This window comes from Ovis aries, chromosome 18 (genome assembly GCF_016772045.2).
Source record: "Ovis aries strain OAR_USU_Benz2616 breed Rambouillet chromosome 18, ARS-UI_Ramb_v3.0, whole genome shotgun sequence".
NCBI classification, from domain to species: Eukaryota; Metazoa; Chordata; class Mammalia; order Artiodactyla; family Bovidae; genus Ovis; species Ovis aries.
The window spans coordinates 61,789,931-61,804,937 of NC_056071.1; the positions used below are offsets into that span (position 1 = coordinate 61,789,931).

The 15,007-nt window shown below is 48.4% G+C and overlaps 1 long non-coding RNA gene across 1 annotated transcript; it reads right to left on the bottom strand.

Annotated features, from left to right (window-relative positions):
- Positions 1-8,679: 8,679 nt before the first annotated feature.
- LOC132658097 (uncharacterized) lies at positions 8,680-14,535 on the bottom strand. Its single transcript, XR_009597149.1, has 2 exons — positions 13,704-14,535; positions 8,680-13,350 (listed from the first exon to the last, which is right to left on the bottom strand). It is a non-coding gene; the product is annotated as an uncharacterized LOC132658097 (long non-coding RNA).
- Between the last annotated feature and the right edge of the window lie 472 nt (positions 14,536-15,007).

Consider the following 15,007-nt stretch of genomic DNA (forward strand, 5'->3'; position numbering starts at 1 on the left):
ATCCCAAAGAGCATACTGTCTATGCTGTCTATATTCTCTTCTAGAAGCATTATGGTTTCAGGTCTCACATTTAAGCCCTTAATCCATTTGAACTTATTTTTGCCCATGGTGTGAGAGTAGTCGAGTTTGATTCTTTCACATGTAGCTGTTCAGTTTTCCCAATACTGGTTATGGAGTAGTTTGTATTTTTCCCATTGTATATTCTTGCCTTCTTATTTTTGTCTTGTTTAAGTAATTCATTTAGTAATTATGGTAGATAGCAACTACCTGTAGTTTCTATTCTATGTTTTGGTTTATCTAAAAATATGTTTGCCATCCTTGCCCTTAAAGGATAGTTTGGCTGGGTATAGAATCATGGGTTCACAATTAATCTCTTTCAACTTCAAAAATATTATTCCATTTCTTTCTGGTGTATGTTGTTGTTCATGACAAGTTGGCTAATAATCTGATTTGTGCTCTGATTTGTTGAAAGAAATTTATGCTTCATTCCCTGGTGATCTTCAGGATTTTCTCTCTTTGATATTCTGAAATTTCACCATAAAGTCCTTAAGTGTGGAGCTTAATGGATATTTCTACACCTCTGAAAATTTTTCAGATGTTATTGTTTAAATTACCATCTTTCTCTTGAACTTTGAAGAAGTTTTATTTTCTCTCTTCCATGAGTCTCAAGTGCTCTTTTATAGTTCCTATTTTAATAAATTGCATCCTGTTAGATTTATGTTGAAGCTTCTCATTCTATATTCCATTCTCTTTATTTCTGTCGTAATTGTTATTTCTTTCATATTTGCCATCTCTTCCGTAATTTCCATGCTTTTAGTCATATGCAGCCAGTCCTGCTTTGTTCAGGTGAATGCAAGACACTTTGACTGATGGCCCTGTGCTTCATTCTGTCTTCAAATTTTCTTAAGTTCTCTTTTGCATTTTCTGTGCTTTTATTAGTTTTTAGCTCTAATTCCTTGGGCTAGAGTCTGAAAGACTTAGTTTAATCTTCTAATTCATTTGCTCTTTTCTCAGCTGTGTCTGGTTGATCATTTATTTATCTACGGAGAAGCTCTGGTTTTAATTCCAATAGATATTTCTATTTTTCACCTCAGATGCAAGGGAGAGTTGTGCCAATGGTGATCCTCATTTGAAAGCAGGTTGCTATCATGCAGTCTTTACAAGGCCCTTACTTTGTTTTTTCCCTTCGTTCTTGATCTCAAGTACCATTTTTCCCACCCACTGACAATCACTCTTTGGTATATAAAACACAGAATGTAATTTGGGTGGCTCATGATTCTGGGCAAATAGCTTCAGTTGAGACTGGTTGAATGCTCTTTAATCTCATTTCCACATCCTGAGCACTTCATTCCCCAGCTTCCTTGCCGTTAAGTCAAGGTCCTACAACTACTTCTGGTCAATGAAATCTGGGTGGAAGTGGTGCAAGGTAAAACTGTAAGCATGGCGAAAGGGGTGTGGGGGGATGTAGGTTGCTGACAAGGCTGTAATAAACATCCACTGCCTTTGCCTATAGTTTGCCTGCCTGGCATTCAGCCCCCTTCATGTGATGGCATATCCTTAGTAATGCTCTAGAAAACCACCGGATCACCACTGCATGCAATCTTGACAGGACCATCTGTCAAAGTGTCTTGCATTCACCTGAACAAAGCAGGACTGGCTACATAATTTGTGGGGCCTCTTGTTCAAACACTATTTAGACTTTCAATATGATAGCAACACAGTGCTGAACCAAGTACAGAGCTCTTCTAAGGGCTGGACTGTATGAGACTTCCCAGGCTATCCACTCAGGAAAATTACCCCTAGAAGCATCAGAATCTCCCTTCCAAAAGTGTACATCTTAACCAGAATGACATGGGTTGGAAAAAAAGCTATAACTAATTTTACCTAGAGGATACCATTGGTTTCTGCTACTGTGTCCCCAGAGAATTCCTGATTCCTGTCTTTTCTGAATCTGATTCATTTGCTTCTTTTCAATGGCTATCAGCCCTTCTGCCATTTCCTTCCCTTTGCCTTAAATTAACTCTGGTCAATTTCTGATGGCTAAATGTAACAAGAAGTAATTCCTCTGAGTCCACTGATCCTTGGTTTTCCACCTGAAAAACAGGAGTAATGACATATTACTCTAGTTACAATTAGAAAAAAGTAAGCAAATGTGATGTGCACAGTACAATCTCTTGCATAGTCTAAGAGTTTATTAAATGTAGATGTTTTTATTCACCTTCACCTTTAGTTCAGTTCAGTTCAGTCGCTCAGTCGTGTCCAACTCTTTGTGACCCCATGAATCGCAGCATGCCAGGCCTCCCTGTCCATCACCATCTCCTGGAGTTCACTCAGACTCACGTCCATCAAGTCCGTGATGCCATCCAGCCATCTCATCCTCTGTCGTCCCCTTCTCTTCCTGCCCCCAATCCCTCCCAGCATCAGGGTCTTTTCCAATGAGTCAACTCTTCGCATGAGGTGGCCAAAGTACTGGAGTTTCAGCTTCAGCATCAGTCCTTCCAATGAACACCCAGGACTGATCTCCTTTAGGATGGACTAGTTGGAACTTCTTGCAGTCCAAGGGACTCTCAAGAGTCTTCTCCAACACCACAGTTCAAAAGCATCAATTCTTCTGCTCAGCTTTCTTCACAATCCAACTCTCACATCCACGCATGACCAATGGAAAAACCATAGCCTTGACTAGACAGACCTTTGTTGGCAAAGTGATGTCTCTGCTTTTCAATATGCATTCTAAATTGGTCATAACTTTCCTTCCAAGGAGTAAGTGTCTTTTAATTTCATGGCTGCAATCACCATCTGCAGTGATTTTGGAGCCCAAAAAAATAAAGTCTGACACTGTTTCACTGTTTCCCCATCTATTTCCCATGAAGTGATGAGACCAGATGCCATGATCTTTGTTTTCTGAATGTTGAGCTTTAAGCCAACTTTTTCACTCTCCTCTTTCACTTTCGTCAAGAGGCTTTTTAGCTCCTCTTCACTTTCTGCCATAAGGGTGGTGTCATCTGCATATCTGAGGTGATTGATATTTCTCCCGGCAATCTTGATTCCAGCTTGTGTTTCTTGCAGTCCAGCGTTTCTCATGATGTACTCTGCATAGAAGTTAAATAAGCAGGGTGACAATATACAGCCTTGACGGACTCCTTTTCCTATTTGGAACCAGTCTGTTGTTCCATGTCCAGTTCTAACTGTTGCTTCCTGACCTGCATACAAGTTTCTCAAGAGGCAGGTTAGGTGGTCTGTTATTCCCATCTCTTTCAGAATTTTCCACAGTTTATTGTGATCCACACAGTCAAAGGCTTTGGCGTAGTCAATAAAGAAGAAATAGATGTTTTTCTGGAACTCTCTTGCTGTTTCAGTGATCCAGCGGATGTTGGCAATTTGATCCCTGGTTCCTCTGCCTTTTCTAAAACCAGCTGAACATCAGGAAGTTCACGGTTCACGTATTGCTGAAGCCTGGCTTGGAGAATTTTGAGCATTACTTCACTAGCATGTGAGATGAGTGCACTTGTGCGGTAGTTTGAGCATTCTTTGGCATTGCTTTTCTTTGGGATTGGAGTGAAAACTGACCTTTTCCAGTCCTGTGGCCACTGCTGAGTTTTCCAAATTTGCTGGCATATTGAATGTAGCACTTTCACAGCATCATTTTTCAGGATTTAAAATAGCTCAACTGGAATTCCATCACTTCCACTAGCTTTGTTCATAGTGATGCTTTCTAAGGCCCACTTGACTTCACATTCCAAGATGTCTGGCTCTAGATGAGTGATCACACCATCATGATTATCCGGGTCGTGAAGATCTTTCTTGTACAGTTCTTCTGTGTGTTCTTGCCACTTCTTCTTAATATCTTCTGCTTCTGTTAGGTCCATACCATTTCTGTCCTTTATCAAGCCCATTTTTGCATGAAATGTTCCCTTGGTATCTAAATGCCAGTTTCTCTGTTATTCAGGCAGAAGCATTACCCATCTGACCTAGGTTTGAAAGTCAAGTGTTTCATATCCATCAGTTATTATGAGGGCTTCTCTTGGGTAGACCTAGAGGGGAGTCGTCTGGGGCTCCAAGGAGTAGAAAGGAAAAAGATCCAAGGGTGAGTGTGGTGGATTTGCAAGAAGTTCGGTTGCTCCATAACTAACCCCACTGCTTAACAGCACATCAGATTTCTCTGGGGAAACCAGCTCCCCCTCACTGTGTTCTCTGAGAGGGATTCCAGAACAAGCCTCCACTCCGGAAGCCTAAGGACCAGACCCTACCAGAGCCTGCCTTCCAGGATCCGAACCTTAAACCATCACATTAGAATGGTGTGAGTAGAGAAAGGAGGTTTCATTGTAGTTGCAACACCTTAAAGGGGTGGCGGGGGCCTCTTGGCCAAGCTGTTTCAATTTTAACAGGGCATCTGTTCCTCCTGCTTCCTCTGCTTTATCCTGAGCCGTATTGGTTTCTGTCCATTCCCAAGGCTGATTGAAAGGCTTCCCATCCATTTCAGGAGCTCCTCCATCCCCCAGCACAGAAACACCCCATAATATCCTCTCACCAAAGCTCCTTTTGCTTAGGGTAACCCAGTAAGTTTCTCTATCTCTTGCAAGAAAGACCCCAGATTACTACAAAGAACCTACTCTCTGTCCTCCAGAAGAGACAGTCTTAGGGAGCCAAGACTAGGAGAAAATCCAAAAGAATAAAGTTCAGGAAAGGGGAATGGAGCCCAGGGTCAGCTGCTGAATAGGATTGGACCCCACAGCCCCACCAGACACTTTGCAGGGGTGAGCTCATGGCTTCCCACTGGAATAGACAATATGATACCTATTTTTCAGAAAAGGAAACGAGACTTCATGAACTTGGGTGTTAATGCCAAGAGCTTGGAAAGCTAGGATTCTAACCAAAGTCCCTGTGAGATGTTATTATGCCCATTTTGACAGCTGAAGGATCCATATTTCCAGAAAGAAAGGTAACTCAGATCTAGTAAGCAACAGCCAAGTGCCAGGCTCTGCCCTTGAGCAAGTACTTCCCATGTGTTATGTCATTTAATTCAAATAACTCTAGGACTATTTTTTTCTGTCTCTTCAATCACTCTGATGTTGTTGCTGTATTTCAAATCTACTATTTAAATATGGGCATATTTAGTACCAGAGGGTGTCCAGAGGAAGCTCAAATGGTTCTGTGCTGTTAGGAAACCATCCTGCTAAGAAATGCATGTTGTTGAGTCCACGCGTGACATCTTTGGAACCAGGAGTATAACTTCCGTATTGAACATAACATTTATTGAAGGACAAGTCATAAAAGCATGTGAACTGAGAGAGACTGTGCTTAGACTCACCATTAAATGCAGCAATTGTTTTAAAACTTAGACCGACAACAGAACATTTCTGGGAGGACTGTTCTATCCCCGACATTGTTTGGAATTGTTAGTGCACAGTGGTAATTAAAAAGCCAACTCCAGTTTGAGTCGCTTTTATTAGTCTGCTGAAATTCCCTGCAGACAATGCATCCCCTTCTTGCCTGCTCCCCCAAGCCCCGCCCCTGGTACCTCCTTTCCACTTCGCAGATAAGGAAAGTAGGCTCTGGAGGGGCTTCGCAGGGGAAGTCACTAGGACAGACAGGAGGCAGAATCCAAAGCCAAGTGTATAGGGATGCCAAAGTCGCCTTCTTTCCATAGGTAGCTCAGTGGTAAAGCATCCACCTGCCAGTCCAGGAGAGGGCAGGAGAGGAGGGTTCAATTCCTGGATCAGGAAGACCCCCTGGAGAAGGAAATGGCAACCCACTCCAGTATTCTTCCCTGGGAAATCCCATGGACAGAGGAGCCAGGTGGGTTACAGTCCATGAGGTCGCAAAGAGTCCGAGGCAGCGACTGAGCCCGGAAGTAGGTACCTCCTTCCACTCCGCCCCGCTGCTGCAGGCCTGAAAGCAGACTCCTTCCTTCCGGGCGGGGAGAAATGAACACCCCAGCCCATCCTCTCTTTGCTACCTTTGAGAGGGGTGCTCGGTGGAATCCTCTCAGGAACGCACGCTCTTCCTGGAAGGAGGACAAGCTTCAAGAACACAGACACCCAAGAGCTGGGTTCCAGTCCCAGCCCCACCTCGGCGTCCTTTCGAGGGTCCCCTGGAGGTGCTCCTGCGCGCGCCCCGTTTCTTCCATGATTGTGCCACGAGGTCCCAGACAGGAGAGCAAGCGGTGAGTGGTGGCCCCGCGAGGGTCCGAGGGACCGACCGCCTCTGACCTGAGCGTCCGCATCTGCGTCCCCGCGTCCGCATCGTTCGTCTTCAAGGATTCTCCAGCCTGCCATCTGGAGGGAGAAAGCCGGACCCGGGGCGCCAGGCCAAGAAAAGCGTGGATGCCGGAGCCTCCCGGGAGCCAAGCAGCACCATGTGTCTGAGCATTATCATTTACACTGAGGAAGCGGGTATTTAGAAAACAGCGCTGGTCCCAAGCACGCCATCTGTGGCCAAGCTTTCCCGGCCCACCGCACCATATTGTGCAAGGCGCCGGCGGAAGGAAACAGCGGCCGTGGCGCGCAGTGTTTGTTTGGTTTCGGGCTTTTGTTGTTTTTTTTTGTTTTTTGTTTTTCTAACAAATTCAAATGTGGCTTCCTCACTTCGCGAAGCAGTCTGAGTGGCCCCGCAAGTCAGAGTCTCTAGAGGGAGAGAAGGACTGAGACAACACGGCGTGCTCCACCGGCTCGGGGAGGTAGAGAAGCGCCCGCCCCTGGCTCCCTGAGGTCTTGGTCTCTGTCGGGCTCTTGGCTGAGGACAACACGTGCATGTGTATATATACTCTATGTGTACATCTAATTTCTGTAATATTCACAGCAGACTTAAATGCTACATACTCTTGTTACTACTCCGTTAGGTGGACATGGAAAGGAGAACCCAGAGAGGGTAACTAACTCGCCCGTGGCCACACAGCTAGAGGTGGAACCCAAGCCTGGAAACAGGTTTAATCTGCATCCACCCTGGCCGTCCTCTGAGGCTCTTCCAGCCCTAACATACACGGAGCTCGTTTCCAGGTCTTTCTGGCAGCTTCTGCACCTCACTGGGTCACTCTCTTTCACGTGGTCCTGATGTATTTTGTTCGGGACACTCACTGAATGTGCAGTCATCTTCCTGATGAATTTGTTGTCTTCTGTTGGCCTCACCAGACCAGCGGCCCCTGGCAGGCCAGACTGCAGTTTTCATCACTGTATTCCCTGTAAATGGGGGTGCAGGGGCCACCCCGTTACTCCAGATCTCTTTCCTCATCCAGGTCTGGGTACACGTGCATGCTCAGTCGCTCAGTCATGTCCGACTCTTTGCAACCCTGTGGACTGTGGCCCGCCAGATTCCTCTGTCCATGGAATTTTCCAGGCAAGGATACCGGAGTGGGTTGCCATTTCCTATTCCAGGGGATCATCGTGACCAGGGGTCATCCAGGGATCCAACCTGGGTTTCTTTGGGCTCCTGCATTGCAGGTGGATTCTTCGCCGCTGAGCCACCGTGGAAGCCCCTTTCTTACCTGTAAACTGAACACAATACCCATAACACACCTGGGCTTCCTCATCTATAAAATCAAATACCTGCCTTCAGGGCTGGGAGGGTTCTTGGTGTGGGGGAGGAGTTCAAGGGTGGGCGCGCGCTCTCACATAGCCCCTGAATGGCCGCTCTCCAGGTCCTTGTCGCCCTGCATTCACGTATGCTGTGTACCTGGCTGTCCTCCACCCCAGGTGGGGCAGAGCCGTGTCGAACCTTTTTGCTCCTCAGCACGTAATAGGTGCTCGAGAAACTACCACTGAATAATGACTAAAGAGCCCTCGCTCCCTCTTCCTTCCCTCAGCCTCAGTTTCCCCATCGGTAACATGGCCCACTGGTCTTTAAAGCTCTGTCAGGCTCTGCTACCGTCTGGCCCAGCTCCTCCAGCCCCACAAGAGCCCTGGGCAAGGGTGATGAGAAGACCTGTTAAATAATGCAGGTCCCAAGGGGCTGTCTCACCCTGCCCCCCCACCCCTCCCCACACTTGCCAGGCAGCCACCCTTGGGAGGAGCCAGCCCGTTAAAGCACAATTATCTCACCACTGTTAAGTGGCTGCAGGAGAAATTGGGTCTGGAGAGTGGCAGGCAGGCTCTGCTTCTGGAGCACATGGTAAAATTTGGTGCAATTAGCAGCGAGGGAACACACATTACCACTATTATTATGTTTTCTTGGCACTCTGGCCCTGTTGCGGGCTGTCTCCTTTCTTTAATTTTTTTTTTTAAGGAAGGGGAAAAAAATGCTATTTGGGAAATGAAGCAAAATAAAATGCCAAGAATTAAAAATGCAAATTCATCCAAGATGTTTTCTGCCCAAGACGGCAATGGCCACATGGCTCGATAACATTTTAAATGTTAAAAAATGGGTAATTTTCAGTAAAAATCAAATTTGCCAGAGCCCAAGTTTAAACGAATCCCATATAGCACTCGGGCACCCAGCCAATATTCATGAACAACGAGTCCCTTCAGAAGGTTATGTACTATTAAAATGAGGAGAAAACACAAACTTCACATATGCATCGCTGGTCTTTGGGAATCCGAAAAGCACGGGTGGCTGGGTGTGGATCCAGCTCGGTCCTGGAGATTTCCCTCCCTGCTCTCGGTTGTCCTGTCTGTAAAATGGACATAAAGAGAATCTAACTTTGGGCTTTTTTTAAAGAAGAATCTTTACTGTGTCTTTATTAATTAATTGGCTGCTCTGGGTCTTAGTTGTAGCACTCGGGATCTTCCTTGCAGCACGCAGGATCCTTTTTTTCCTTTTTTTTTTAAGTTGAGGCATTCCAACTCTCAGTTACAGCATGTGGGATCTAGTTCCCTGACCAGGAATCGAACCCCAACCCCTGCATTGGGAATATAGCCCCAGGACCATCAGGGAAGCCCCTGGGCTTTTTATCAAGAATAGTAAGACTGTAATAAACCTCAAATGAGATTTTCTTAATAAACGTTTGAGAAGTGGAGTGTTCCTACCATATCAGTAAATAAGCATGCCACAGCCATCAGTGATTCCTGCCCTCCAAAAGTGAATTTCTGAGCCCTGAGGGCACCCAGGAAGGAGAACAATACCTGCGATCTGTCAGCCATTAGGCCGCAGCCACTCCCTGCACTCGGGAGGTGAAGAATTGCAGGATACTGGTCCCAGACAGCTGAGATACACATGAAAGGAATGATGTCACTGAGCCCAGACTCTTGCTTCTCCCCATACAGAGCAAAACACTAAATTCCTTCACTTGAGATGTCTGGTTTTCATTAATTCACAAAAATACTTTTGATATTCAGTCTACCTGCCCCTTGTTGCAAATTTCTATATAACCTGACTCCTCCCCCCACCTCCTGGGAGCAGTTCTCTCAGGGTTACTTGAGATGGTTGGATGGCATCACCGACTCAATGGACATGAATCTGAGCAAGCTCCAGGAGTTGGGGAGGGACAGGGAGGCCTGGCCTGCTGCAGTCCTTGGGGTCGCAAAGAGCTGGACATGAATAAGTGACTGAAGAACAGCAATGACAACTTGAGATGCTGCCTCCAAGGCTTAAGTCCTAAAAGTGTAAGTGAAAGTCGCTCAGTCATGCCCAACTCTTTGCAACCCCATAGACTATACAGTCCATGGAATTCTCCAGCCAGAATACTGGAGTGTGTAGCCTATCCCTTCTCCCAGGAGTGAAACTGGGGTCTCCCGCACTGCAGGCGGATTCTTTACCAACTGAGCTATGAGGGAAGCCCACTAAGTTCTAAACCTTTCTGCCAAATAAAACAGAGTTATCAACTTCTAGGTTGTGATTATGTGTTTTGAAGTCAACACCTTGAACAAATACCTTGCTAAGCAGAAGCTTCCAAGGACAGAGATAAGAAATCTGAGTTGCACTCCTGCCCAGCCTCAATGATCACACTCCCCAGGCAGGGGTCTGGATCCTAAGAGATAGTCTGTAAGTGCATTGAGAGACATAGGGGCTCAGTACCCAGCCCCATGGTTCAAAGGAGCCCCTTTAGCCAGAGGGACCAGGGCTTAAGACAAAGGCAAACGCCTCCCTCCCCATCTTCCTTATTATTTCCTGGCTCAGTTAGTTTCACCCACTGGGCAGGACGGTCTTACCAGTGGGCAGGCTTGGACTCCAATCCCCCACTGTCTCATACTGGCCATGGGATCTTGGTAAAAGCAGTAAATCTCCGCAGGCCTCAGTGTCCCCACCTGTAAAATGGGGACCACAACAGACCCCACTGTCGGTGCTGTCATGCGGATGACCCACAAAGCTTTGAATCTCTGCTTGGCCCATGGTAAGTACTCAAGGTAGGAGGCTGTTTTAGTCACTGTGTTAATGTCCTTCCTCAAAGTAACTGCCGCCCTGCTGTCCCTTAGTCTAAGAGGAATCCTGCATCTAACCAAGATTCTCCCCCTTAGATGGCAAACTAGGAGGGGACCATCCCCCAGTTACTGGGTCCTGGTCAGGATCCAGGTGGAGACGGGACAGGTGCCTCTTCCACCTACCTCATGCCCGTATGCCAAGTTGCTTCAGTCGTGTCTGACTCTGTGACCCATGGACTGTAGCCTGCCAGGCTCCTCTGTCCGTGGGATTCTCCGGGCAAGGATACTGGAGTGGGTTGCCATGCCCTCCTCTGGGGATCTTCCCAACCCAGGGATTGAACCCACATCTCTTATGTCCCCTGCATTGGCAGTTTTTTTAGCCCAAAGTCAGAGTTGCCCCCTCCTCTGCCTGGAACCCACCGTGCATTACGTCGAATCTTCCAGAGCCAAAACCAGCCCTAACCTCAGCCTTCAAGGTCTTGTTTGCTGTGCCCACCACCCTACCCTCCCTCTCCCATGACCCCCTGACCTCCCCTCCGCAACTTCCCACACCCACCCTGTGCCCCTTTGCCAGCACGCCAGTCACCACCACTGCCTCCCAGCCCTAGTCCTACATCCTTTGCTGGCACTCTCTCCCCCAGGTACCAATAGGGCTCACCTTTCCCTGCCTCCAGGTCACCTCCTCCAAGAGGTTTCTCCTGCCCACCTGGGTGAGACCGCAGCCCCACCTGCTCACGCTGGTCAACAGTGGCCCATCATCTCAGAGCTACTGGGGGTCCAGTTCCTTCCTCTCCCACTGCGGTGTGCGCTGGGAGGGCTGGGTCTTGGTCGCTTAAGTTTCCTTGAGGACTGAAGGTGTTGGGGGAAAACAGAGTGACCTGCACCAAGGTGGGCAGGGGGACCTGCCTCATCTCATCAGACTGGGGAAACATGGGCGCAGAGAAGGAAAGGGACCTCTGAGACCACACGGTAGGTCAGGGTCAGCCACCTCGTATTCAGTCTTTGAGCTGATGCATCAGACAGACCAGGATGCAGGATTCACGGGGCACAACCATGAGGCAGCTTGAATTTGCCTCCATGCTACGTGCTAAGTTGCTTCAGTCGTGTCCAACTCTTTGTGACCCCCATGGAGTGCAGCCCACCAGGCTCCTCTGTCCATGGGATTTCCCAAGCAAGAATACTAGAGCGGGCTGCCATTTCCTTCTCCAGAGGATCTTCCCGATCAGGGATTGAACCCCTGTCTCATGTCTCCTGCACTGGCAGGTGGGTTCTTTACCACTAGGGCCACCTGGATTTTGCCTCCAGTTGCACCTTTAAGACGCATTCAACAGGAAAAGCGCTTCCCCTGCTCCTGGACAATCCTCAGAAAGCTCCTGACGTCCCAGTTCCCTTGGGCAAGGAAAGCGCGATTGTCGCGTTAAGTCACAAAATGCTGTGTCACTCAGGTTTTGTTGTTCATTTTTGTTTACTTGGCTGCCCCAGGTCTTAGTTGCGGCACGTGGGATCTTTAATTGTGTCAAGCGGGATTTAGTTCCCTAACCAGGGATCAAACCTGGCCCCCTGCATTGAGAGCGTGGGGTCTTAACCCCTGGACCACCAGGGTCCTCCACGTGGTGTGGGGAGGGCAGGGTACAGCTCCTACCAGGCAGTCTTTCCCCCAAATCTCTCCCTTTATTCCCTCCCCCGAACTCTCAACATGAGTGAAGAGTTTTACCCAATCAGATCAATTTCCCTTTGAAAATGTGATCTTGTTCTAGGATGCCTTGGGAGAGTGATATCTATTACACTTTGATGCTTGTGTTGAAACTTCCAATTTAACAACTTGTCTCCTATTGGTTGGTGTGTTTTTTGAAGGGAAAAAATTTTTTTCTTTTTGATGAAAAAGTTTATGACATAACTGGGCAGATAATTTTTGCAAATTTTCTGAAATTAAATAATACCTGATTCGATGGTAGAGGAAGGCATTGCCACCCACGTTAGTATTCTTAACTGGTGAATCCCATGGACAGAGGAGCCTGACGGGCTATAGCCCATGGGGTCGCAAAGAGACAGACACAATTAAAGCAGCTTAGCATGCATGCACATGATACGCTGGAGATGTGGTCTGAACCAGAGCATCCAAAAAGCTGCTCTGGTGTCCCATGAATAGGAAGGCCGAGCTGCAAGGGGCTCCCTTCCACCCCTCTTCCCACCCACAGGCCACTGGAGAGCTGCTGTGAAAACAGTGGCATTTCCTGGGTACCCTGGGTGGGAGTGTGGGTTTATACGCAGTTGCTTCCTGGGTGGTTACAATCACTCTCCTTTCACAGAGGAAACTAGAGCAGCAACAGCTTTCTCACGATCACATGACCATTTAGTGGAGGCATTGGGATTTGAACCCACAGCTCTGGGACCCCTGAGCCTATGCTCTTTGCCCACGTCCTACTCCTCCTCTTGCAGATGTATCTAGGCCCGCCATGTCTGGAGGTGACATCTCACTGGGAACCCCACAACGAGAAGGAGGAGATGGGGGCAAGTGTGGCTGAACTTCCTTCTGCAGACCCCAAGGTGGGCACACCTGTTCAGTCTACCAGCCCTCCAGGCCTCTCGCTGGGCCAGGCTATGTGAATATCATGGGCAGACTGTGGTCCCACCCTACAGAAGCCACATTCTAGTGGTGGCGTGGACAAGTGAACCAAGGATGCCGGTTGATGGGGGTTGCGGTATGGGGCCCTGCCAGGTCTGTGAATTATCAGGGCAGCCTTCACAGTGTAGAGGCCTGAGCTGTTGTGAGGGAAAAGCAGAGCTGGGTTTGCAGATGGAGGAGGTGGGAAGGGCCTTCCAGCAGGGGGATAGTACTTCCAAACTTGTCCACCTGGGTCCCTCTGGGGGCAGAGGAAGGCAAACCTGGGGACATAGCTCAAAATAAACCACTGCCCCAGGAAAATACATCCAACTCCATTCTATAGCTATGCTTGTCTTAATGTAAAAGCAGTACTTTACACGCTCTGAGCATCCAGGGTCTGCAAGTTGGCTGGGCCGGGTCAGGGTCTGCTTCTCTGAGCTAAGAGAACAGGAGCAGCTGGGGAGAAATGACGTAGTCACATCAGCAACTCAGAAAACAGACTTTTTAGCCCCAGTGTGTCCAGGGAGAGACTGGGACACAGAGACAGGGAAAGCAGTGAGAGGGCTGATGCTGGGGCTGAGTAAGGTCCCTCGGAATGGATCTAGGAGCCAGAGCCTTGGGAGTGGCGGGAGAAACAATCTGGGAACCCCTGACATCAAGACACGCCCGCTGCTTCTCACTTCTGGTCCTCCTCCAGCTCCCAGCTCAGGCCCCACTTCCAGAGGTGTCTTCAGGGACTCCCAGCCAGGTAAGCGCTCCCAACCCTTCCCTGTATAGGCTTTCGTGGTCATGTGCCCCCCAGCACTCACCCAGGGGCCGTTTCGCATCTATTCTGGGACTTCTCAGTGAAGATCTCGCCCCTACAAGATGGCAGGCTCCATTATTTGACTGGTTGATTCGTTTGTAGATTGGCTGGTTTGCTGGCTGGTGGGTAATCTGGATGGTATGTTGGTTCATAGATTGGCTGGTTGGTTGATTGGTTGGTTGGTTGGAATGTCGGTATGTTGGTTTGTTGGCTGGTTGGTTGGTTGGTGGATTGGTTGGTTGGTATGTTGGTTGGCTGGCTGGCTGCTTGGTAATCTGGATGGTATGTTGGTTGGTTGGTTGGTTGGTTGGTAATTTGGTTGGTAGATTGGCGGGTTGGTTGGTTGGTTGGTTGGTTGGTTGGTTCTCTTTCACCATCTAGTAGAGCACCACGTACATAGTAGGCTTACAGTAGATATCTGTTGACTTCTCTCAAATCCCTATTATCTCACTTGATTCTTACAGTATCTCAGCACTCTCAGCACAGAGGAAGTGATAATTTCCAAGTTACAGATGTGCATGCTACGAATCCAGACAGACAGACCTTGAATCGAAACCAGCAAAGATGAGGCCGAGCCAGGCCCTGCGGAGCTCCGACTGTCAAGAGGCTCTCCTGCTGATGAATGAGAGGAAACCTTCATGGCACAGTCAAAGAAAACAACCAAAAAAAAAAAAAAAAAGAGGGAAAATAGCATGTTTGTTCCTTATTACTAATCGTGCGGCCTTTGGGTTTTCTTAGTCTGTATTTTTGGTCCACTGGTTTTACATAAGCACATTACCCTCACACCACTTTGCAAATTCGGTTAACTGGCCTGGCCCTCTGTCCTGCATCCTCACCACACACCGCTACCCTTGCAGCCTCAGTGCCAAGGAGTGAATTCACCTAGTCACTGACTTCCTCCTGCCCACAGGAGCTCCTGACCTCCTCTGCCAACTGGAAGCATGCCCCCTCAGCACTCGCCCTGGGCTCACGTGAAGTCAGCAGGCCTCACAGCGCGCGAACACAGTCCCCTTGGGCCACGACGTGGAGGTAGTGAGTGCTCCCAGCTGAGACCCTGCAGGAAGGGATACCAGCTCCCCTCCCCTGGGGATCTTGCTGGCTTCGGTGAACTCCTGTCCTTCCTCCTCCACCAACTAGTCTGATGGCCTCGAGCAAGTCACTGGCTCATGCCATCTTCATGCGAATAATGAGAGCGCCCCCAGCATCACATAGCAAGGACGCCAGGGAGCAGTTTCCCACAGAACCGGGCATGTGGTGATGGTAACAGCCATCACTTTCTAGGGCTGATGGAGCTCCGGATGCTTCTCT